This window comes from Somniosus microcephalus, chromosome 20, assembly GCF_052327205.1.
Source record: "Somniosus microcephalus isolate GS21.2 chromosome 20, FLI_Smic_1.0, whole genome shotgun sequence".
NCBI classification, from domain to species: domain Eukaryota; kingdom Metazoa; phylum Chordata; class Chondrichthyes; order Squaliformes; family Somniosidae; genus Somniosus; species Somniosus microcephalus.
This window is the reverse complement of record NC_141006.1, coordinates 54,440,009-54,465,269: the sequence shown is the minus strand read 5'-3', so window position 1 is coordinate 54,465,269 and position 25,261 is coordinate 54,440,009. Positions and strand designations below refer to the sequence as shown.

The window sequence follows — 25,261 nt, the reverse complement described above, 5'->3', positions numbered from 1 at the left end:
GGCACGCAGGCAATCCAACAGCCCCAAGAGGGGGGAAAACTGCCCCAGCGATGGGAATTTGTCTCCAGCCCTCCCCCTAAGGAGGCTCAGCAACAAAAATAACAGAACAAAATCAACTTGCATTTATATAGCACCTGTGATGTAGGAAAATATTCCAAGGCGCTTCACAAGAGTGTTAACAGATAAAAAATTGACACCAAACCAAAGGATATATCAGGTTGGGTGACTTGGTCAAAGAGGTAGGTTTTAAGGAGCAGGAGGAATCAAATCAAATCAACTTTTATTGTCATTGTTAGTGCACAAGTGCAGTACAACGAAATGTAGGCTTGCAGCTCCCGAGAGTGTACATTTAGATTAAGACATTTAAACATTCAACATTCATTTGGCTTGTAATACATTAACATAACCATAATAAAGTGCATTGGCAGATGTGCAGGCTTTAGAGTTTATTTGTGGAGTTCAGTAGGATGACAGCCCTGGGAAAGAAGCTGTTCCTAAATCTGGTCGTACGGGTGCGAATGCATCTGTAGCGTCTCCCAGATGGCAGGGGGGTGAACAGACTGTGGCTGGGGTGGGTAGGGTCTTTGATGATGGACCGTGACCTCCGTAAACAGCGTTTCTGGTATATGTGCTCTATGGTCGGTAGCTGGGTGCCGGTAATGCGTTGGGCAGTTTTGACTACCCGCTGCAGGGCTTTCCGGTCATAGTAGCTACAGCTGCCATACCATACTGTGATACAGTTTGTCAGGATGCTCTCTATTGTGCAGCGGTAAAAGTTAGAGAGGATCAGGGGTGACAGGTTACATCCCTTCAGCCTCCTTAGGAAATATAGGCGCTGCTGGGCCTTCTTCACCAGAGAGGAGGTATTGAGGGACCAGGAGAGGTCTTCTGTGATGTGGACTCCGAGGAACTTAAAGCTGTCCACCCTTTCCACCACAGCCCCATTGATGTGGATGGGGGTGTGACTTCCACCTTTAGACTTCCTGAAGTCCACAATGATCTCTTTGGTTTTCTTGATGTTAAGGGCCAGGTTGTTATCAGCACACCACTTCACGAGATGCTGGACCTCCTCCCTGTAGGCTGACTCATCGTTGTTGGTGATCTGGCCTACCACCGTGGTGTCATCCGCAAAGAGGCGGAGAGGTTTAGGGAGAAAATTCCAGAGCTTAGGGCCCAGGCAGCTGAAAGCACTGCCACCAATGGTGGAGGGATGAAAATCGGGGATGCACAAGAGGCCAGAATTTAAGGAGCACAGAGATCTTGGAGGGTTTTAGGGCTGGAGGAAGTTACAGAGATAAGGATGCCTTTCATTTGATGGCTGTTGATTTCTTGTCAGTTATCAAATTTCTCTCTTTTACAGAACTCTGTTACAAGGAGCTGGGAGAAGGTGCAAAGCCTACATTAATAAAATAGAGGAATTCATAGAAACAGGAGGTGGTCATTCGGCACAACAAGCCCCGTCACTTTTTGATTGATCTGAACCACTCCCTCCCTCAATCCTACCTCAACCAACTGCATCTTAAATCTATTAATGTTTGTTTCAATCTCCTGTGCTGGTAACATATTACCCTTTGTGTAAAGAAGTTCCTTCTCATTACCTTCTTAATCTTATTTTTATAGCACATTACATGTGATATATATGGGACAAAAAACTGATAAAGGGAACATATACCAGATATATCAATCTATGTAATATATTAAGAGTCTTAAATATAGCACGTTAACCAGCAAATTTCAATCAATAGCCCTATTTAAAATTCTTGTTCTCTACCGCCCACCCAAGTACCATAAATTTTTTATTACCGAGATATCTTCACTGCTCTCCTCCCTCAGCCTTTGTATCGAACAACTGCTCATCCTCGGTGATTTCAACCTCTATCTCAATTCATCGTGCTGTCTCTCCTGAGTTCACGAGCCTTCTATTCTCCCTTAATCTCTCCCTCCATGTAAAGTCCCCAACCCACATTCACGGCCACCCCTTGACCTTGCCATCTCTCGTGGCCTCGCTACTCCCATTGTCAATCGCAGGTAAGGCCATCGCTGACCACTTCCTCGTATTGCTCACCACCCACATCCCCCTTCCACTGCGCCCCAACCTTACTTCCTTCTGTGTCCGCCCCTGGAAAAAACTCTCTCTCATCTCTTACAACTGCACTTATGAAATCCCAACTGACCAGCCTCTGGCCCTCCATTCACCATGTCATTTCTGCAGCTACCAATCTGCTCAACTACTCCCTCACCACCACCTTTGATGCCCTAGTCCTAATTAAAACAAAGACTCTCTCACCCTGGCCGCTCCCCCAGTACAGCCCTCATTTTCACTCCCTTAAGTGCAAGGGACGCAGACTTGAACGGATATGGTGGGTAACTAGTTTAACCATTCACCGCCAGATCTGGCTGGACCACATAAAGCACTATCGGGCCCTGCTCTCGTCTACCAAAATTGCTCACTATTCCAGAATGCAAAGATAAACCCCAGCTCCTAGTCTCTACTGCTAACCATCTTCTTAAACCCCTCTCCCCGGTTTCCTGCACCCTCACCTCTGACAACAAGTGAGAGGAGCTCATGGACTTCTTTGGCTCCAAGATTGAGACCATCCATTCAGCTGTCTCTGCCACTTCCCTTACTTCCCCTAGCTCACTGGGCCAAACTTCCTCTAAGGTTCCCCCCTGCCCTAGCCCGGAACTCCCATCTTTCTCCAGTTTCTCTTCGATCTCCCCTCATGACCTCTCTGCACTCATCTTGTCCATGAGGCCCACTTCCTGCTCCCTCGCCCCTATTCCCACCAAACTGCTGACCACCAAACTTCCTTTTCTGGCTCCCATGTTAGCTGACATTGTTAACGGTTCCCTTTCCTCAGGTACTGTTCCCCTGTCCCTCAAATCTGCAGTCATCACCCCTCTCCTCAAAAAACCAACTCGTGCCCCCGTCGTCCTTGCAAACTACCACCCCATCTCCAACCTCCCTTTCCTCTCCAAAGTCCTTGAACATGTTGTTACCTCCCAAATCAGTGTTCATCTTTCCCGCAATTCCATGTTTGAATCCCTCCGATCAGGTTGCTGTCCTTGCCACAGTACCGAAACGGCTCTCAAAGTTACAAATGATATCTTTTGTGACTGTGACAAAGCTGAACTATCCTTCCTTGTCCTTCTTGACTTGCCCTCAGCCTTTGACATGGTTGACCACTCCATCCTTCAACGCCTCTCCACTGTCGTCCAGCTGGGTGGGACTGCACTCGCATTCTTATCTATCTAATCTTAGCCAGAGAATCACCCCTCCTATTTCTCATCTACATGTTGCCCCATGGCGATATCATCCGAAAACACAGCGTCAATTTTTTTAATTTAAAAAATTTGTTCATGGAATCTGGGCATCGCTGGCAAGGCCAGCATTTATTGCCCGTCCCTAATTGCCCTCGAGAAGATGGTGGTGAGCCGCCTTCCTGAACTACTGCAGTCCATGCAGTGAAGGTACGCCCACAGTGCTGTTAGGGAGGGAGTTCCAGGATTTTGACCCAGTGACGATGAAGGAACAGCAATATATTTCCAAGTCAGGATGGTGTGACTTGGAGGGAAACTTGGAGGTGGTGGTGTTCCCATGCGCCTGCTGCCCTTGTCCTTCTAGGTGGTAGAGGTCACGGGTTTGGGAGGTGCTGCCGAAGAAGTCTTGGCGAGTTGCTGCAGTGCATCTTGTGGATGGTACACACTGCAGCCATGGTACGCCGGTGGTGGAGGGAGTGAATGTTTAAGGTGGGGTGCCAAACAAGTGGGTTGCTTTATCCTGGATGGTGTCAAGCTTAGTGTGTTGTTGGAGCTGCATTCATTGAATTTTTTGAGGGGGTGATTAGGTGTGTGTGGATGAGGGTAGTGCAGTTGATGGACTTTGGTAAGGCTTTTGACAAGGTCCCACATGGGAGACTGGTCAAGTAGGTAAGAGCCCATGGGATCCAGGGCAATTTGGCACACTGGATCCAAAATTGGCTTAGTGGCAGGAGGCAGAGGGTGATGGTCGAAGGTTGTTTTTGTGACTGGAAGCCTGTGTCCAGTGGTATACCACACGGATCGGTGCTGGGTCCTTTGCTGTTTGTAGTGTACATTAATGATTTAGATATGAATGTAGGAGGCATGATCAGCAAGTTTGCAGATGACACAAAAATTGGTGGAGTGCTAAATAACGAGGAGGGAAGCCTCAGGCTACAGGACGATAGATGGGTTGGTCAGATGGGCAGAACAGTGGCAAATGGAATTTAACCCAGAAAAGTGGGAGGTGATGCATTTTGGGAGGACTAACAAGGCAAGGGAATACACAATGAATGGTAGGACCCTAAGGAGGGCAGAGGATCAGAGGGACCTTGGTGTGCATGTACATAGATCCCTGAAGGCAGCAGGACAGGTAGATAAGGTGGTTAAAAAGGCATATGGGATACTTATATTCTATGCCTCGGCAAATGAAGGCAAGAGCAGGGAGGTTATGATGGAGCTGTACAAAATGCTAGTTAGGCCACAGCTGGAATACTGTGTGCAGTTCTGGTCGCCACACTATAGGAAAGATGTGATTGCATTGGAGAGGGTGCAGAGGAGATTCACCAGGATGTTACCTGGGCTGGAGCGCTTCAGCTATGAAGAGAGACTGGTCAGGCTGGGGTTGTTTTCCTTGGAGCAGAGAAGACTGAGGGGAGATCTGATTGAGGTGTACAAAATTATGAAGGGCATAGATAGGGTGGATAGAAAGGAACATTTCCCTTTAGTAGAGGGGTCAATAACCAGGGGGCATAGTTTCAAGGTAAGGGGCAGGAGATTTAAGGAAAACTTTTTCACCCAGAGGGTATTTGGAATCTGGAACTCACTGCCTGAAAGGGTGGTAGAGGCAGGAACCCTCACAACATTCAAGAAGCATTTAGATGAGCACTTGAAACGCCATAGCATACAAGGCTACGGACCAAGTGCTGGCAAATGGGATTAGAATAGACAGGGTTTGATGGCTGGTGCAGACACGATGGGCCAAAGGGCCTCTTTCTGTGCTGTAGAACTCTATGACTCTGAGTATTCCATCACACTCCTTACATGTGCCTTGTAGTGTCCACATGTACACCGACGACACCCAGCTCTACCTCACTACCACTTCTCTCGACCCCTCCACGGTCTCTAAATTGTCAGACATCCAGTTCTGGATGAGCAGAAATTTCCTCCAATTAAGTATTGGGAAGACTTAAGCCATTGTTTTCGGTCCCCGCCACAAACTCCGTTCCCTAGCCACTGACTCATCCCTCTCCCTACCATCTGTCTGAGGCTGAACCACACTGTTCGCAACCTTGGTGTCATATTTGACCCTGAAATGAGCTTCCGACCACGTATCCACAGCATAACTAAGACCGCCTATTTCCACCTCCGTAACATCACCCATCTTTGCCTTTGCCTCAACTCATCCGCTGCCGAAACCCTCATCCATGCTTTGGTTACCTCTAGACATGACTATTCCAATGTACTCCTGGCTAGCCTCCCACATTCTACCCTACGTAAACTTGGGGTCATCCAAAACTCGGCTGCCTGTGTCCGAACACGCACCAAGTCCCGTTCACCTATCACCCCTGTGCTCACTGACCTACATTGGCTCCTGGTTAAGCAATGCCTCAATTTCAAAATTCTCATCCTCGTTTTCAAATCCCTCCATGGCCTCGCCCCTCCCTATTTCTGTAATCTCCTTCAGCCCCACAACCCTCCCCCCCACCCCGAGATATCTGCGTTCCTCTAATTCCGCCCTCTTGAGTATCCTTGATTATAAATCGCTCAACCATTGGTGGCCGTGCCTTCTGTTGCCAAGGCCCTAAGCTCTGGAATTCCCTGCCTAAACCTGTCTGCCTCGCTACCTCTCTCTCCTCCTTTAAGATGTTCTTTAAAACCTACCTCCACCTGCCCTAATTTCTCCTTATGTGGCTCAGTATCAATGTTTTTATCTTTTAATACTCCTGTGAAGCACCTTGATGTTTTACTACATTAAAGGCGCTATATAAATACAAGTTGTTTTTGTTTTAAAACAACAAAAGTTGTTCCACACACTAAGTAATGCCACAGGGATCTGCTAGCAAGTTATTAAAAATCTTGCATACATGTGCACTTCCCATCCACAAACCTTCCTGTGTCACAATTTTTAAGTCAACATTTTGTGAGATTTGAAGGGTTAAACCTTTTGGACACCATTGCAAAAACTGATGCTGTTACAGAATGATCAAGGCCAACCCACTATCACAATAGACAATGGCCTGCACGCAGGCTGATTTTCTGGTACTGAGATTGAACAAAGGAACAACCATCTCGAAACCAGACAAACGCTGTTGAAAACAAGACGTGCCTAAAGACTATTAAAAACTCAACAGAAACTACTATAAGTTCCCAACAGGTCTTGATTTCCTCGCCGAAGGGGCCATCAGACAAAGCAATGAAGAGCTCGCAGAGATGGTTAAATCTGACAATCGACAAAGTGATTGAGTCCAACATCAGACAAAGTGACAATGAAGAGGCCAGAGATGTAGTGGAGTCTGTCAACAAACAAGATGATGATTAAGAACAATTGAACAATAGAATTGTGAAACAAAGGCAGGACATATTGATTCATAGAATCATAGGCTAGTACAGCACAAAAGGAGGCCATTCGGCCCATTGAATCTGCGCTGGCTCTTTCGAAGAGCAGTCCAGTTAGTCCCACTCCCCCGCTCTTTCCCCGTATCCCTGCAATTTTTTCTTCAAGTATTTATCCAATTCCCTTTTGAAATCTATGATTGAATCTGTATCCACCACCCTATCAGGCAGCGCATTCCAAATCCTAACCACTTGTGGCATAAAAAAGTTTTTCCTCATTTTGCCTGTTTTGCCAGTCAACTTTAAATTTGTGTCCTCTGGTTATCGACCCTGCAACCATTGGAAACAGTTTCTCTTTACTTACTCTATTTAAATCCTTTATGATCTATCAAATCTCCCCTTAGCCTTCTCTGCTCTAAGGAGAACAACCCCAGCGTGTGTGTGTGTGTGTGTGTGTGTGTGTGTGTGTGTGTGTGTGTGTGTATATATATATATATATGTGAAGAGAGATCAAGGGGTTATAGTGTGTTTTATATGGGACAGTGTTTGATCAGGAGTGAGATCGAAAGGTTATAATGTGTGTTAGATGCAACAAAGTGTGATCAGGAGAGAAATTGAGGTGTTAAACAGGACAGGGTGTGATCAGGAGAGAGGTCAAGTGTGTGTTACACATTTAACTGTGCTCCCAACAATAAAACTGTTCCAATAAAAAGCACTACTTAAAACTAATTAAAATCTCTTGCCACATTACACTGATAATCAGCATGTTCATTCTGTTCCTGCTGGTCATGCACCATTATGTATAACAAGCTTCTTGTGGTGACACTGAAGGGATGGAGGGATATGGCTGGTTGTCCACAGTATATAAAATAAAGACTTGCATTTCTATAGCACCTTTCATGACCTCAGGATGTCCCAAAGCATTTTACAGCCAATGAAGCACGTTTGAAGTGTAGCCACACTTGTAATATAGGAAACGCGGCAGCCAATTTGCGCACAGCAAGATCGCACAAACAGCAATGAGATAAATGATGAGATAATCTGTTTTAGAGATACTGCTTGAGGGATAAATATTGGATCAGGATACCAGGGAGAACGTCCTTGCTCTTCTTCGAAATAGTGCCATGGGATCTTTTACGTCCACCTTAGAGCAGATGGGGCCTCGGTTTAACATCTCACCTGAAAGATAGCACCTTCGACAGTGCAGCACTCCCTCAGCACTGCACTGGGAGCATCAGCCTGGATTTTGTGCTCAAGTCCCTGGAGTGGGGCTTGAACCCACAACCTTCTGACTCAGAGGCGCGAACATTACCCACTGAGCCATGGCCGACTCCACAGCTCTCCAGCGACAAGTCATAGGGCTCTCCTTGTCCCTGCTCGAATCATCCTAAAGGCAATTAAACCTGGGATCATTAATCCTCTGCCACTTCCTGCCATCCCATTACACAGCTGCATTATTCAGTTCAAAGACCATGGGGTATATTCAGTGTAGGGGCCATGGGAACTGGCAACGCATTGGCATAGCCATCGTGACAATCGCTAGTACCCAGCAGACTCGAGACAGCAGAGCACCAAATGGACAGGGCAGGAAACTGTGCACTAGGAAAATTAAAGGTATTGGCCACTTAAAGTTAAGTGGCTGCTTGGGGATGGGGTGCAAAACAGTTTTTAGCCTTTAAAGAGGCTGCAAAGTTCAGCTTTTCTAAAGGTTACTCGGAGCTCAGAACCCACTGACTGGCAGAATATAGAGGCAGGAAACAAGTCTGTGGGCAAGCGATAGAGCGGCTCGGCAGCCAAAACCCCATTTGACCTCTGGCGAGGTGGAGGAGCTGCTGCATTAGGAGGGATGCCTGGTCGGGACTTTACTGCACCCTCCGCAGAGGGCAACTGGCAGGAGATGGCGGCAAACGGGTTGAGGGAGGGAAGAGACCTTAATAGTGATTGGTTGTGCCACCCCTGGTGTGAGTTGTCTGCTGGCGTCCTTGCAGCAGATGGCACAGCTTGCCATTTGGTTCCATGGTAAGTCGAATCCTGAAGAGCCAAGTCGAATCCTGAAGAGCCATTTCTTCAAGGTTACTGCCAGGCAGCTGTGCTCAGGCCTGCAAGTCTGGTGGCACAACGGCAGGTGTTGTTGTGCGCCTGTTCTGCCATATCCTTCAACCACACCTACTCACTGTATCCCTCAACCCCACCTACTCACTGTATCCCTCAACCCCACCTTCTCACTGTATCCCTCAACCCCACCTACCCACTGTATCCCTCAACCCCACCTACTCACTATCCTTCAACCCCACCTACCCACTGTATCCCTCAACCCCACCTACTCACTGTATCCTTCAACCCCACCTACTCACTATCCTTCAACCCCACCTACTCACTGTATCCCTCAACCCCACCTACTCACTGTATCCTTCAACCCCACCTACCCACTGTATCCCTCAACCCCACCTACTCACTGTATCCTTCAACCCCACCTACCCACTGTATCCCTCAACCCCACCTACTCACTGTATCCTTCAACCCCACCTACTCACTATCCTTCAACCCCACCTACTCACTGTATCCCTCAACCCCACCTACTCACTGTATCCTTCAACCCCACCTACCCACCTAATCCCTCAACCCCACCTACTCACTGTATCCTTCAACCCCACCTACCCACTGTATCCCTCAACCCCACCAATCACTGTATCCTTCAACCCCACCTACTCACTGTATCCCTCAACCCCACCTTCTCACTGCATCCCTCAACCCCACCTACTCACTGTATCCCTCAACCCCACCTACTCACTGTATCCCTCAACCCCACCTACTCACTGTATCCCTCAACCCCACCTACTCACTGTATCCCTCAACCCCACCAATCACTATCCTTCAACCCCACCTACTCACTATCCCTCAACCCCACCTTCTCACTGTATCCCTCAACCCCACCTACCCACTGTATCCCTCAACCCCACCTACTCACTGTATCCCTCAACCCCACCTACCCGCTATCACTCAACCCCACTGTATCCCTCAACCCCACCTACCCACCTTCTCACTGTATCCCTCAACCCCACCTTCTCACTGTATCCCTCAACCCCACCTACTCACTGTATCCCTCAACCCCACCTACTCACTGTATCCCTCAACCCCACCTACTCACCGTATCCCTCAACCCCACCTACTCACTGTATCCCTCAACCCCACCTACTCACCGTATCCCTCAACCCCACCTACTCACTGTATCCCTCAACCCCACCTACCCACTGTATCCCTCAACCCCACCAATCACTGTATCCTTCAACCCCACCTACTCACTATCCCTCAACCCCACCTTCTCACTGTATCCCTCAACCCCACTGTATCCCTCAACCCCACCTACTCACTGTATCCCTCAACCCCACCTACCCACTATCACTCAACCCCACCTACCCACTATATCCCTCAACCCCACCTACCCACCTTCTCACTGTATCCCTCAACCCCACCTACTCACTGTATCCCTCAACCCCACCTTCTCACTGTATCCCTCAACCCCACCTACTCACTGTAGCCCTCAACCCCACCTACCCACCTTCTCACTATATCCCTCAACCCCACCTACCCACTGTATCCCTCAACCCCACCTACTCACCTTCTTATCATATTCATCAACCCCACCTATTCATCATATCACTCAACCCTACATACCCTCCTCCTCATCCAGACAGATTACAGGGATATCCACCAGACTGCACCCGCTACTGTCAAATGGCACCAGGTAGAATTTGAGAAAAATTTGCTTCAGACAAAGAATAAAGAGTGGAGGAAGGAGGAACCTCACAGCTCCAGATTATTGATGTATTATCGCAGTGACTGGGGGAGTTGGGTGGGGGAGGGTTACAGGCCAGGCTTACACTTACACCCTCCATCAACCTACACGGACACTCACTGTCGCTTCAGGGAACAACCTCCTGCATACAGGGAGGTGTTTACAGATAATTAATCCCATTTTGATTCCATCACCCACTCCCAATGTAGGACCCACTGAAGCTGGGCTAGAGTCATGTGTATTGTCCCAGTGTGTAGACTAATAATTGCCAATCGTCGCCCCGACCAGTGATTATTTACCTCATCCAATGATTTTCTCTGATTCTCTCTCATTCTGTTTCATTTGCCTTTTTAAGATTTCTTTTTTTCTTAAATTATTTTCAATTTTTCTCTCTCCCTTTGAACTTGGTTTCACTTAGCTCAGCATTCTCGTAGTCTGTTTTATTTAAATTCCTTCCAGTCTTCTGCTCCTTTCATCTCAAACTCATGATTCTCTCAGATATTTCAGAAAGTGAATCATTGATTTCTCATATTTATTTCATTCTTCAATTCCCATTTGTCACCTTGGATTTTTCTTAACCTGTTTCATTTGTTTTATTTCTGCTGAATTTTTTGGGAGGGGCTTTGCTCTGGGGCAATCTTCATTTCAGACAGGCGGAGAGTGTGGGGTGAGGTGTTCTCCGCTGAGCAGGTACCCACTGCCTGTAACAGTCCTGTGTCAGTCTCCCAGCTGTCCAGGCTTCCCCCAATGAGCACAACTCCAAATTACACAGTCTTTAACCCTGGCCGTAGGGAGTGAAACCACAACCGGACCCAAAGCCTCCTATTTACCCCTCGATGCTTGTTCATGTGTAGGGCTAGCATTAGCATTTTGGGAAACGTAGTTTAAGTATATTTTGCAACTTAACAAAATAAAGCAGTTTGTCAGTGGACAACCTGAGCTCACGACAGGGAGCAGCTATCACCAAATGGACTCCATTAACGGAAAATTTAACATGCCCAGCTCAGTGACATGTTGGGAAAACACAACAAATCAATAGGGGCTTGTCACTCTCACTCTCACACTTTCACAAATGGTAGCATAGTGGTAATGTTACTGGGCTAGTAATCCAGAGGCCTGGACTAATGATCCAGGGAGTGAGTTCAAATGCCACCAAGGCAGCTGGGGAATTTAAATTCAATTAAATATATCTGGAATAAAGTTAGTATCAGTAATGCTAACTATGAAACTATTGGATTGTCGAAAAAACCCATCTGGTTCACTAATGTTCCTTTAGGGAAGGAAATCTGCCGTCCTTACCTGGTCTGGCCTATATGTGACTCCAGACCCACAGCATTGTGGTTGACTCTTAACTGCCCTCTGAAATGGCCTAGCAAGTCACTCAGTTGTAACAAACCACTACGAAACATAAGATTAAAACCAGACGGATCACCCGACATCAACCTTGGCACTGGCTACAGACACGACAATGGTACACCCAGCCCAGTCGACCCGGCAAAGCCCTCCTCACCAACACCTAGGGACTTGTGCCAAAATTGGGAGAGCTGTCCCACAGACTAGTCAAGCAGCAGCCTGACATAGTCATACTCACAGAATCATATCTTTCCAGAATCATATCTTTCAGCCAATGTCCCAAACTCTTCCATCACAGTCAGGAAGGAGTGGCCCTGGGAGTCCTCAACATTGACTCCAAACCCCATGAAGTCTCATGGCTTCAGGTCAAGCATGGGCAAGGAAACCTCCATGCTGATTATCACCTACCGCCCTCCCTCAGCTGATGAATCAGACTCCTCCATGTTGAACACCACTTGGAAGAAGCACTGAGAGTAGCAAGGGTGGTATGTACTCTGGGAGGGAGGAGACTTCAATGTCCATCACCAAGAGCACCACTACCAACTGAGCTGGCCGAGTCCTGAAGGACATAGTTGCCAGTCTGGGCCTGCGACAGGTAGAGAGAGAACCAACGCGAGGGGAAAAACCTAATTGACCTCGTCCTCACCAATCTACCTGCCAATGCATCTGTCACATGACAGTATTGGTAGCAGTGACCACCGCACAGTCCTTGTGGAGGCTAAGTCTGAGGACACCCTCCGTTGTTTTGTGTGGCACTACCACCATGCTAAATGGGATAGATTCAGAACAGATCTAGCATCTCAAAACTGGACATCCATGAGGCGCTGTGGGCCATCAGCAGCAGCAGAACTGTATTCCACCACAATCTATAACCTCATGGCCTGGCATATCCCTCACTCTACCATTGCCATCAAGCCAGGGGACCAACCCTGGTTCAATAAGGAGTGTAGAAGAGCATGCCAGGAGCAGCACCAGGCACACCTAAAAATGTTGTGCCAACCTGAGGAAGCTGCAACATAGGACTACATGCATGCTAAAAAGCAGGAGCAGCATGCTATAGACAGCACTAAGTGATCCCACAATCAACAGATCAGACTAAAGCTCTGCAGTCCTGCCACATCCAGTCGTGAATGGTGGTGGACCATTAAACAACTAATGGGAGGAGGAGACTCCATGAATATCCCCATCCTCAATGATGGTGGAGCCCAGCACGTGAGTGCAAAAGACAAGGCTGAAGCGTTTGTAACCATCTTCAGCCAGAAGTGCTGAGTGGATGATCCATATTGGCCTCCTCCTGAGGTCCTCACCATCACAGAAGCCAGTCTTCAGCCAATTCGATTCACTCCATATGATATCAAGAAACAGCTGAGCGCACTGGATACAGCAAAGGCTGTGGGCCCCGACAACACCCCGGCTGTTATGCTGAAGACTTGTGCTCCAGAACTAGCCACACTTCAAGCCAAGCTGTTCCAGTTCAGCTACAACACTAGCATCTATCTGACATTGTGGAAAACTGCCCAGGGATGTCCTGTCCACAAAAAGCAGGACAAATCCAATCCTTCCAATTACTGCCCCATCAGTCTACTCTCAATCATCAGCGAAGTGACAGTGCTATCAAGCAGCACTTACTCACCTGCTCACTGATGCCCAGTTTGGGTTCCGCCAAGACCACTCGGCTCCCAACCTCATTACAGCCTTGGTCCAAACATGGACAAAGGAGCTGAATTCCAGAGGGGAGGGGAGAGTGACTGCCCATGACATCAAGGCAGCATTTGACCGAGTGTGGCATCAAGGAGCCCTAGTAAAACTGAAGTCAATGGGAATCAGGGGGAAAACTCTCCACTGGCTGGAGTCATACCTAGCACAAAAGATGGTTGTGGTGGTTGGAGGTCAATCATCACAGCTCCAGGACATCACTGCAGGAGTTCCTCGGGGCAGTGTCTTCGGCCCAACCATCGTCAGCTGCTTCATCAGTGACCTTCCCTCTGACACAAGGTCAGAAATGGGGATGTTCGCTAATGACTGCACAATGAACGGTTAATTAATTTTTAAGCAGGGAGGAGAATTGCTGGCGAGCTGTATCCATACACCAGTACCACCGGTGTAGGTTCAGAGCCATGGGTTTCAGGGTGTACTCTTGAGCAACCCATAAACAAATAGACTGTAACTAAACTTAAAACATTAAATGAAACTTATCAAATTAAATTAAAATTTGGTTATTGGGGTTGATGAAGCACTCCAGTCCCTGTGGTGCCCACCAGTAGTGGAAGGCCTAGAGCGTGTTGGCGGACACCGCGTGCTCCATCTCCAGCGCCACCCAGGTGCGAACCTGGCTGTGGAAGAGAGGCAGGCAGTCAGGCCAAACAACCCCCTCGACGGCCCACTGCCTGGACCAGTTGATGGCCATTTTGGCCAGGCCCAGGAACAGTCCTACCAGGAGGTCCCCTCCGCACTGGGTGACCAAAGATCAGGAGCGTGGGACTGATGTGCAGCGAAAAATCGAGGAGCAGCCCCTTCAAATAATGGAAGAGGGGCTGCAACCTCCGACACTCGATATATACATGGAACACGGACTCCTCCAGGCCGCAGAAGAGGCAAGCGGCCTGGGAGGGGTTGCAGGGTGTAGGATAAGAACGTGGGAATGTCACGGATCGGAAAAGGCCCCACAATCCATCCAACCAGTCCCATAAGCGAGTCCCTCACAATCAACCACTGCCTTAAATAGCTATCCAACTCCGCCTTCAGTTTTCCCACACTGTCTGTCCCCGCTGTCTTTGCTGTACACAGAATGGATTGTACAGAATGAAATTAATCAGGAATTTTAGCTGAAAATTAATGAAATTGACAGCACCGCCATAGCACAAGCTTCTGAAGCCAAGGATTGAAGTGGAGGCAAGCGGCAATGTGAGGGTATTCCCGGATTCGGTGTGGAGTATTTCTGGGCTCCCGCTCCCCTTCCCGGTGTACCCGGGTTGTGATGACCGATCATGTGTTTCCCTGGGGAAGGGACCGCCTTGCTGTAATCTGCGTGTGAAACTTCCCGGAGCGCGCTATTCATTCACAACCCGCTAATGCAGCAATATCATCAGAACAATGTGCAAACTCCAATAATAATCTGCTGGGTGCTGCCTTGCTCACTCAGCCATTTCCTTTCGTCTGTGAGGCAGTTTCAGTTAAGTGAGAAGCAGCTATAGATGTTTCTGGTTTGATCTGAACTGACAAAAGATAGTTAAAAAGCAGAAGGTGGGAATTGGGACACCGCTTGAACATCACACTTCACTCAAAGCTTGGTTTTATTTATTTTTTTATTTTTTTTAAAAAGGACTCGGAAGAGAAGAATGAAGCACACATTTAATCAGCTCCCTGTGCTGATCTTGGCCCAGTTAGCAGTGAGGAGCTGTAATTAGCAACAATGTCACTCCGATCACACTGGTCACTGGGAGATGGATCGCTGCTCAATGCAGACTGGCCAGCTAATCTGAAGCCAATCCCGGGATATATCTCTAGATTGCGAAATCCAAACTTCTTGATTTCATTCTGTTTCTTCTTGCTTTAAACCCTTCCCTGGGAGAGGCTGAATGAATGGACTCCAGCCTAACATGTCCCGTCGGCCAGTTCACATCCAGGAATAATTCAGACTCCGACTCTTACTGTTCACGTTAAGAAATGACAATTTAATGGGTGTGATTGTCTCATTCAACACTTTCTACACAGCTTCCTCACACCAACAAACAGCCTTTTAGAACAGTTCGATTTTTGAATGTTCCGGTTTACAGTGCACTGGTCAGATAGTTTTTGCTACAAGACTTGCAGCTTGGTTTAATTAAAGTCCATTCTGTTTCATTAATTAACTAATATATAATTATATACAATTACTTTAACAGTAAAACGCAGCTCCTATAATGTGATTTACTCCGTTACCAACGTGCCTAACAAGGTCCTGACTAATGATCCAACTCACGAGAGGATCTCGATTTCCAGCAGGAACACTGCAAATTGGACAGGAGAGCTATTCCACCCAGAACCTCTGCCGAACCCCCGAACCAGCCCAGGTACAGGCATGTCCCCAGCTGGTACTTCTCTGCAGAGGAGACTAGTGGGTCTTGGAATGTACTCAACAGCCTGTACCCAACATAGGAAACAGGAGCCAAGCAGGCTGCCCCCGAGAGGACTATCAGCATCCCGCCCAATGCAGCCAGATTGCGGCTGGGTCTTTCCGCCCACCATCTGACTCCTGCCTGGGCTACCAGGTATCCGAAGATGCTCAGCAGAAGGGACAGCAGACACAGGGCACGGTTCAGTTGGGTGAGCCATGAAGTCGCAACCTCGTCCGGTAGTTCATTGCAGTCTCTGGAGCTGATGGTTATTGACTCTGTGCAGCTCTCCCACAGTCCGTCATAGAAGTAGGCATCCGCCGGGTAGCCAGGCCTTTGAGAAAGCTCCCTCCACTGAGGAGTAACAGTCCCGGCCAGCACCAGAACCCAACCCATGGGCGGCACCACCAACCCGACAATCATAGACGTGGTAATCATTGTCTTCAGAGTAACTCTTCACTTCGCTAAAGTGCGGACTCCACTCTGAGGAGTCTGTCGGCACTGCAAAAATCCAAATGGAAACGGTATTGCAGAAGTTTCCGCAATGAAAGTTGGCCTTGTTTGGACCGGTTTAGTCGCAGCGGCGAGCTGGGTGTTCGTGCTGCCAAAGTGAATCCGTTCAGACCGCAGAAGCTGCTGAGGAGCTGGATTGAAAACTGACGGGACCATCGCAGTCAGTACAAGGTCATCGGTAACATTACTCTAACCCTCCCGACACTGGCTTTATTATCCCAGAATAAGCAGCAATTCAACAGCATTTACATAATGAGTTATTTGTAATTGGTTTTATAATGGTTACTGTATGGAAATGAGAAGGAGCAGCGATTCGAGGGGAACATTTCCAACACACCCCGCCCTGTACAGCATCCACCCAGAAAGTTAACCTTTCATCCCTCTACACATTACAAACACCATTAAATCCATTAATGCCCTTTACAACTTTAAAACACTGATGACACCAGAACTGAGAGGTTATACCCATCAGCAAAGATTGGACAGGCTGGGGCTCTTTAAATTGGCTGTGGAGTGACCTGATAGAGGTCTTTACGATTACGAAAGGGTTTGATAGGGTAGACATGTAGAAGATGTTTCCACTTGGGGGAGGGGGGACCAAAACTAGGGGTCATAAATATATAGTCACTAATAAATTCAAGAAAAACTTCTTTACCCATAGAGTGGTTAGAATGTGGAACTCGATACCATAAGGGGTGGTTGAGGCGAATATTATAGATGCATTTAAGGAGAAGCTAGATAAACACATGAAGAGAAAAGGAATAGAAGGATGTGTTGATAGGGTTAGATGAAGAGGGGTGGAAGGAGGCTCGTGTGGAGCATTAACAACAACATGGACCAGTTGTGCCGAATGGTCTGTTTCTGTGCTGTAAGTACTTTGTAATTCGATGTAAACATGTTTCCTTTTTCTGACAGTTTCTCTCCTTTCGCCTCCTCGCCAGACTCCTGCTGACAGGAGGTAAACTCGGAGGGAGTGGGGAGGTCAGAGACAAGGCAAGGGATTGGAGGCCTAACTCAGAGCCATGTTCCCTTTGAATGCAGCTCTCTCCATGGGCACTAGCTGCTCTCCAATACCTCGTTACCTCTGGTCAGTACTTTTATAAATTATTAATTCATGTTACTGTTTTTCTAGTTTCTCTGTTTCACCTTTAACTTACCCAGTGCTGTGCCTCTCACGCTGGAGTGACTGACACAGGAATGTGGTAGTGAGCCTCTCAAATCTATACATTAGGGAGCAGAGGAGAGTTCCCCATTCACTACCCTCCCCTGCTGCCCCATTTCAAACTGGCATCATTAAAGGGCGCAGTTCTGTGCAGGTGCCCTTGCATGAGACTGAGGTCCGCCTGTCTGCCCAGGTGGATGTTAAAAATCCCAAGGCTCTATTCGAAAAAGTGCAGGAAGTTCTCCCAGTGCCCTGGCCAACATTCTGAATGTTAGAAACCTGAGTGAAGTGGATGAGAGGGAGGCTGTGTTAAATGAGGCAAGATCATTTCAAGTCTCAGCAATCTCATCTTATGGCAGGGCCCGCAGGAGCTTCTAGCTGAGGGACTGTCAGATGGAAACAAAAAGACAACTCCCCACAGGCTCACTCCTGGTTTAAGTGTTAATTCTGACATTGAAGAAACCTTTGAAAAATTGATCTAAAAATACTGCAGAATGTATGACAAGGATCAAAGAGGAAACAGGAACAAAAGCCACCGCTGAGGAGGATAACAGTGTTAATTCCGAGGTCTGAGCTTCTTCCTGCTGAGAATATCTAGCCTCGGTCATAGTGCAGGCACACTGGCTCTTGGGAAAAACTGTGTGTCCCTTGCTGAGTGGCTGTGTCATGGGTCCAGGGTTCAGGTTTTCCGCTGTCAATCCCAGACCCCCCCAAACTATGCTGTGACCATTGAGAGAGTTACACAGAAATCCACCTCCCTTCATACCAATACAACAATAAACTTTTAACAAGTATTATAAGGGGGTCAGGTACGGAACACGGAGATTTTGGATATTGGAATATAGAGTAGAATTTCTAAATTTGCCGATGATACTAAACTTGGGGGTGTGTCAAACAGTGATGATGATACCAATCGACTGCAACAGGACATAGAAAGGCTAGCAGAATGGACAGATAAGTGGCAGATGGAATTTAATACAGAGAAATGTGAGGTGATGCATTTTGGCAGAAGGAACAGGGAGAGGCAATATACACTTAATGGCACAGTTTTAAAGTGTGTGCAGAGACAGAGGGACCTGGGAGTTAACGTGCATAGGTCCCTGAAGGTGGCAGGACATATTGAGAGAGTGATTAACAAAGCATATGGGATCTTGGGCTTCATAAATAGAAATATGGAGTACAAAAGTAGAGAAGTTATGCTGAATCTTTATAAAGCACTGGTTAGGCCACAACTAGAGTACTGCGTCCAGTTCTGGTCACCACACTTTAGGAAGGATGTGAAGGCCCTTGAGAGGGTGCAGAGGAGATTTACCAGAATGGTTCCGGGGATGGGGTATCTTAGTTACAAGGACAGGTTGGAGAAGCTGGATTTGTTTTCATTAGAGCAAAGGAGGTTGATGGGTGATTTGATAGAGGTGTACAAGATTATGACGGGTTTGGATAGGCTAGATGGGGAAAGGCTGTTCCCACTAGTTGATGGTACAAGGACTAGGGGACACAGATTTAAGGTTTTGGGCAAGAGATACAGGAGGGATGTGAGGAAAAACATTTTTACGCAGCGAGTGGCGAGGACCTGGAATTCGCTGCCAACAGAAGTGGCGGAAGCGGAGACACTCAATGTTTTCAAGGGGAGGCTCAATAGGCACTTGAGGGAAATAAACTTGCAGGGCTACGGGGATAGAACGGGGGAATGGGACTGACTGGATTGCTCTGCAGAGAGCCAGCATGGACTCGATGGGCTGAATGGCCTCCTTCTGTGCCATTATGACCTCCCGGAGAAAGCCCGGCTAGTGTGGGAGCTTTGGCCTGTCGATGTGGAGTGATTGTGGGACTCAGTGATTGTGCGACTCGGCCTGGCTTGCTCTGTCCTGAGTTCACTTGGTTCCACCTGTGGGTCAGATTCACAGACCAGTTGCAGCGACACCCGCAAAATTTGGGCAGGTGTGTGTGTGTGTGTGTGTGTGTGTGTGTGTGTGTGTGTGAGAGAGAGAGAGAGAGAGAGAGAGTTTAATGAGTCTGCTGGCAGCCTTGCCCTGACAATACACCCTACAACAACAACAACTTGCATTTATATCACGCCTTTAATGTACTAAAACGTCCCAAGGCACTTCACCGGAGCGTTATCAAACAAAAATTGACACCGAGCCACATAAGGACAGATAAACTAAAGCATAAAGTGACAACCACCCACCCCCATAGCCCGCTCACTGACCCCACCCCCATAGCCAGGTGACAACCCCCTCACCCCCATAGCCCAGTAACTGCCCTCCACCTCCCATAGCCCAGTGACAGCCGCCGAGACCCATCCTGTCCTCAGCAGGAGCTGATCGATTAGCACTCAGGAGTGGGAGACCTGGCTGATTTGTCCCCTCTCTAGCCCGGGACACTGATCAGCTAATGCAGGACAGACCTGGGATTGAACCTGGGACCTTCCTGATCTCTGAGCATCAGATCCACACCAGGTAGTGCTTTCACCCACGGAGACAGCGGGGTTTTTCATAGTTTCTATGAAACCTATAACTGTGACCATGTCATTCATAAACAAGTGAGAGCTGTGAGGGACCTCAGGAAGGATATATTGGCCTTAGAGGGGGTACAGTGTAGATTTACGAGAATGAGACTGGGAGTTAAGGGGTTAAATTATGAGGCCAGGTTACATAGACTAGGCTTGTATTCCCTTGAGTTTAGAAGGTTGAGGTGGTCTAATTGAGGGGTTTAAAATGATAAAAGGATTTGGTAGGGTAGATACAGAAAACTATTTCCCCTGGTGGGGGAATCAAGAACAAGGGGGCACAATCTGAAAATTAGAGCTAGTCCATTTAGGAATGAAATCAGGAAGCACTTTTTCCTCACAAAGGGTTGCGGAAATGTGGAGCTCTCTCCCCCAAAAGGCTGTGGACGCTGGGGGTCAATTGGAACTTTCAAGACTGAGACTGATACTTTTACCAACAAAAATCTATCAAGGGATATGGAGCAAAGGCGGGTAAATGGAGTTGTGGTGCAGATCAGCCATGATCTAATTGAATGGCGGAGCAGACTCAAGGGGCTGAATGACCTACTCCTGTTCCTATGGTCCTATGTGAGTTAATTCGCAGGTCTTCTCAGCACCGCACCCCCTAATGTCTGATTATAAATAGGCAGAGGGATACCTACACGTGCTCCACTGTTCCTGAACTCACTGCGCCCTCGGAGTAAGCTGCAAGATGCTATGTTGTCTTAAATCTCCTGTTCTTCCAAGGGTCACTGAGGTGCGCAGTATGAATTCAATGAGAACAATGGCTGAAGCTCAATTACTAACTCCTGTTGGTGACGTTATTGGGACTTTTCAACATCTGAACACTGAAAATCATGATTGCACTGCGCTGCCATCATCCGTCATTAATCAACAACCAATAATGATCATTACATTTCATAAATTGAACTACATGTGTGCACAGGTTCCCATGACAACCAGCACTGGCTTCTCATAAGATGCACCAGCTCCAGTCTGACATTCAAGTCCAATAACTTGTTCCTTAGTTACACGGATACTTTACACAGGATTGTATGTTATTGTATCGGAATAAAAGGGAAGAATAGCACCGTTTAATTTGTTCCTTTTGTATTGTACTTGCTGCTCACATTTTCTTTCCATGGGGAGGTGTTTCTAAAACATTCGGTAACAATTTCTTAGATTTAAATGTATTTGAATTGGAATGGGATGTTGCAGTGAGATGGATACTGACCCTTCACCTCTGGCCGGGATTCACATCCAGTGCAGACTGATGAATGAACATAGGAACAGGAGGAGGCCATTGAGCCTCTCGAGCCTGTTCCACCATTCAATGAGATCATGGCTGATCTGCGACCTAACTCCATATACCCGCCTTTGGCCCATATCCCTCAATACCTTTAGTTAACAAAAAGCTATCAATCTTCGATTTAAAACAATTGATCTAACATCAATTGCTGTTTGCTGAAGAGTTCCAAACTTCTCCCACCCTTTGTGTGTAGAAGTGTTTCCTAATTTCACTCCTGAAAGTTCAGGCTCTAATTTTTAGACTATGCCCCTGAGCTCTAAAATCCCCAACCAGCAGAAATAGTTTCTCTCTATCTACCCTATCTGTTCCCCTTAATATCTTGAAAACTTCAATCAGATCACCCTTTAACCTTCTAAATTCTAGGGAATACAACCCTAATTTATGTAATCTCTCCTCATAACTTAACCCTTGAAATCCAGGTATCATTCTGGTAAAGCTAACCCCAAGACCAATATATCCTTCCTAGGGTGTGGTGCTCAGAACTGCTCACAGTACTCCAGGTGTGGCCTAACCAGGGTTTTGTACAACTGCAGCATAACTTCTACCACCTTATTCTAGTCCTCTAGATATAAAGGCCAGCATTCCATTAGCCTTTTTGATTATTTTCTGTACCTGAAGGTCTCCATCTTCTGGATGTAAGGGTCCTACATGAAATGAGCTTGAGGCAGTCTGGATTTTCTCTGAGTGGGCACAAAACCAGCCCTAATTCAGCACAAAGAGGCAATCTCACTCAGAGGCCCTGGGATGACTGGTGTGGGTACAGGAAAATGTTGGGAGGTGCTGTTCGGAGTGTGAGCTGAGGCACGTTGTCAAGGGAGGTAGAGGGAGCTTTGTTCTGCATCTGACTCTGAAATAAGATGGTGTTACTTGTCCATCACTAGCATCCCTGACCTTGATGAGAATCCTTCGGAAATTATCTTTTGTTTAGCATTCGAGTGTTCCATTTCCCACAGCATAGTTACATGATGCAAGTACCTGTAGTGTGTGTATATGTTCAAGTGTGTGTACATGTGTATGCATGTGCATCTGTGTGTGTATGCATGTGTGGGTGGGTGTGTCTACACCAATACACCTCATAACAACATAAGAAATAGGAGCAGGAGTAGGCCATTCGGTCCTTCAAGCCTGTTCTGCCATTCAATAAGATCATGACTGATCTTTTACCTCAGCTCCACCTTCTAGCACTATCCCCATATCCCTTGATTCCCTTAGTATCCAAAAATCTATCGATCTCCATCTTGAATATACTCAACAACTGAGCATCCACAGCCCTCTGGGTCGAGAATTCCAAAGATTCATAACCCTCTGAGTGAAGTAATTTCTCCTCATCTCAGTCCTAAATGGCCGACCCTTATTCTGAGACTGTGAACCCTAGTTCTAGACTCCCCAGCCAGGGGAAACATCCTCCCATCATCTACTCTGTCAAGCCCCTTAAGAATTTTATACACTTCAATGAGATCACCTCTCATTCTTCTAAACTCTAGGGAATATAGGCCTAGTCTACTCAATCTCTCCTCATAGGACAATCCCCCCAACCCAGGAATCAGTCTAGTAAACCTTCGTTACACCCCAGCTAAGGCAAGTATAACCTTCCTTAGGTAAGGAGACCAAAACTGGAAACAGTACTACAGATCAATGTTCCCCCTAATTTTTTGGGGGTGTGCAGTCCCTTTAATGGGCTGCATGGCCCATTCAGAATTTTGTGTATGCGCAGTTTAGCGGGAACATTGCTCCACGTGTGGTGTCACCAAAGCCCTATATAATTGCAGTAAGACTTCTTTACTCATATACTCCAATCCTTTTGTATACTCCAATCCTTTTGTAATAAAGACTAATATACCATGTACTTTCCTAATCCAACGATGCGCGCCTCCGTCCAGTGGCTGCAACGATGCGCGCCTCCGTCCAGTCACTGAAGCTACACACCTGTTTCTTAATCCTTTTTCCAGATTGATGGAACTTGCAAGTTTTAAGTTTTAGAGTTATAAAATCTAAAGTCTATCAAACCAAGAATCACTTTCAGAGAAACAGATCTGATGTTATAATTCTGTGATCCATTCGGTGACCCTGTGTGATCCACAGTGATCCACTGAGTGACCCTGTATGATCGTGAGTGACCTTGTGTGAGCCCATGTGATCCACTTAGAGACTCGTGGTCCAGAGAGTGATCCTCTCTGCGATCCAGTGAGCGGCTCTGTGCGATCCAGTGAGTGACCGGACATTTAACACATCTGCTCAACTGTGACCCTTAGAGTTCAAAGCTCTGATGTGTCCCTTCCTTTCCAAACACTGATCCAGTCCTGTAAATGCAGACTGTGCATTCTGCACATAAAGTATCAAGTACACCAATCTCGGAGCTCCGGATCAAACAGGACAACATTCCACAACATAAGTTTATGCAGTCTAATTGGCAGGTGCATCGGAACAACGAGTTACTGATTAACCTGACACCCTCACTATGTGCTGCTCAAAACTAAACCCAGAGATTGAGAAACAAACACTTACCACTTCCGAGGGGTCGCACAGAGCTACCTGCAGTCAAGGGCTTCGCTGTGACTGAGCTAGACGACTGCCCTCCTGAAAGCGACTTGTCTTCATATAAGGGGTCAGTGTCTGTGTCTGCCTGATTCCGTCTCGCATCTCCCCCTGTGGTTGGGGGGGGATTTATTCCCAGCTCATCGGAGCACAGCCAACCAGGAGAAGAGAGCTGCTTCCTCAAACATGAATAAATATATCGGTGGGAATGTTAAAAGAAAATTCAAGCACATTGGAATTTCATTTAAAGGGGCAGTGACACCATCTCCTTGATTGTAGCTTAAAAACAAAAATGTAATTGTGCACGAAGATCTCAGCACTGACTCTGCTGGGTGAGAGGTGCCTGGGCATTAACTCTGCCAGTGAGGTGAGTTGTCACGAGGTTAGGAGTGACATTGAACGCCAATTTTTTGAAAAACTGAAAGAAGTCCTTAGTCCTCCCCTGAAGGTGCTGACTCTCACTGGAGTTTTGGTCCCCCTCCTCTCCTGAAGGTGCTGACTCTCACTGGGGTTCAGTTCCCCTCCTCCCCTGAAGGTGCTGACTCTCACTGGGGTACAGGTCCCCTCCTCTCCTGAAGGTGCTGACTCTCACTGGGGTTCAGTTCCCATCCTCCCCTGAAGGTGCTGACTCTCACTGGGGTACAGGTCCCCTCCTCTCCTGAAGGTGCTGACTCTCACTGGGGTTCAGTTCCCATCCTCCCCTGAAGGTGCTGACTCTCACTGGGCTTCAGGTCCGCTCCTCCCCTGAAGGTGCTGACTCTCACTGGGGTTCAGTTCCCTTCCTCCCCTGAAGGTGCTGACACTCACTGGGGTTCAGTTCCCATCCTCCCCTGAAGGTGCGGACTCTCACTGGGGTTCAGTTCCCTTCCTCCCCTGAAGGTGCTGACTCTCACTGGGGTTCAGTTCCCTTCCTCCCCTGAAGGTGCTGACACTCACTGGGGTTCAGTTCCCTTCCTCCCCTGAAGGTGCTGACACTCACTGGGGTTCAGTTCCCTTCCTCCCCTGAAGGTGCTGACTCTCACTGGGGTTCAGTTCCCATCCTCCCCTGAAGGTGCTGACTCTCACTGGGGTTCAGTTCCCTTCCTCCCCTGAAGGTGCTGACACTCACTGGGGTTCAGTTCCCATCCTCCCCTGAAGGTGCTGACTCTCACTGGGGTTCAGTTCCCTTCCTCCCCTGAAGGTGCTGACACTCACTGGGGTTCAGTTCCCATCCTCCCCTGAAGGTGCTGACTCTCACTGGGGTTCAGTTCCCTTCCTCCCCTGAAGGTGCTGACTCTCACTGGGGTTCAGTTCCCTTCCTCTCCTGAAGGTGCTGACTCTCACTGGGGTTCAGTTCCCCTCCTCTCCTGAAGGTGCTGACTCTCACTGGGGTACAGGGCCCCTCCCCTCCTGAAGGTATTGACTCTTTCTGGGGTTCAGGACCCCATCTCTC

At 47.6% G+C, this 25,261-nt stretch overlaps 1 protein-coding gene and 1 pseudogene across 1 annotated transcript in view; both read right to left on the bottom strand.

Moving 5' to 3' along the window:
* LOC147103273 (claudin-23-like) overlaps positions 1 to 24,022 on the bottom strand; it is a 31,871-nt gene extending 7,849 nt beyond the window's left edge. The window contains exon 1 of the mRNA XM_085962738.1: positions 23,800 to 24,022. The gene's annotated coding sequence lies outside the window, so the exon portion shown is untranslated. The remainder of the gene's footprint in view (positions 1 to 23,799) is intronic.
* Positions 15,655 to 16,564, bottom strand: LOC147103274 (claudin-7-like; annotated as a pseudogene).
* Positions 24,023 to 25,261: the final 1,239 nt, after the last annotated feature.